Consider the following 1,351-nt stretch of genomic DNA (forward strand, 5'->3'; position numbering starts at 1 on the left):
GATGTCATCCTGTTGAACTCTCATGGGATTGACGCAGTACAACTTCCCGTAACTTTCTCGGTATAATCGTTTGCCAGGTCGTCAGTTTCCCATCTCCGGAGAAGAATACCATCTTCAAGCTTCAACTGGTCCCATTGTGCCCAATAATTCTTTGTCACAGGGCTTAAGCTAGACACCTTCTCCCAAGCAAGGTGCAAAACACTTTCTTTTAGAAAATCAGTCATTGGTTTCAAATCTTGATCTTTCTCCTGCTCTGCTTTAATATCTATACCTGGTTCCACTCTACCATCATCAACTCCTTCAGTCACTTTGACTTCAGCTTGATGGCACCTAGTTAGTTCAACCTCTCTTTTAACACTTACCAGAATTTGGCATTTGTTGATCCCAAGCATCATTTTATGAACATTTACTACACACTTCCTCGGTAGTAAGTAGCCCAACCGTAGTATGCATGGGTCTTCAATGTCAGCCCAGTATACTTTGTGTCTGTCCTTTATGCCCATGAGCTTAATAGCTACACACAACCTTGCAGAATGTCCTGTCACATCACAAAGCTTCTGTATGGCTTCTGGTACTCCTTCGTGATCTAACACCTTGATGCTCACAAGGGTTTGCTGAGATGCAGAATCTATGACAAAGTTGCACCTTTGGCCATCCAGCTTTCCTGTCACATAGATGCTGTGTGTGCTTGGCATTTTACACCTAGCTGTAGGGACTCTCATGATGGGGGTTGGTGAGTGTCCCTCAACACCATCCACTACTGGTCTCCTTGAGGCTGACTTGTTGGTAATACTCCTCCTACATTGGCTCCTCAAATGTCCGTGCTTTCACAGTTCCAACAGCCTTTCTGGGTAGCAGCCTTTCCTGCTATATCATCTTCCCTGTGATGAAGTTGCCAGCAATGAGCTCTCTTGTGCCCTGGTTTGTTACAGTGCCAGCAAAGTCTCTCAAACCTCTCTGAAAGCTGACCTTTCCTGGCCTTGAATCCAGATGACTGTACCAACCTTGGTACCTCTGTGCTGGACTTAACATAGGATTCAAATTCTAGAGCTCTGGCCATTGCATCCTGCATGGCCGAGGGGTGTGCTTGCTTCACTTATATCTTAAGTTGTGGAGTGTCCAAGGCATCTATGAAGTGATCCCTCAACAACAACTTGAGGAGATCGGGTGGTGCAGTTGGGTAGGCCTTGTGTGCCATGCTTTCCAAGTCCTGTGCCAGCTCTTGTAGGCTCTCCCCTTTAGCACGGAATCTCGCCCTAAGCCTAGCCCTGTAGACTTCTGACTGATTTAGGGTTCTGTACCTGAGTTCTAGAGCCGCTACCAGTGCTCTATAGTTGTGCCTGTCATCTGC

The sequence above is a fragment of the Limulus polyphemus genome, unplaced genomic scaffold (genome assembly GCF_000517525.1).
Source record: "Limulus polyphemus unplaced genomic scaffold, Limulus_polyphemus-2.1.2 Scaffold1968, whole genome shotgun sequence".
NCBI classification, from domain to species: Eukaryota; Metazoa; Arthropoda; class Merostomata; order Xiphosura; family Limulidae; genus Limulus; species Limulus polyphemus.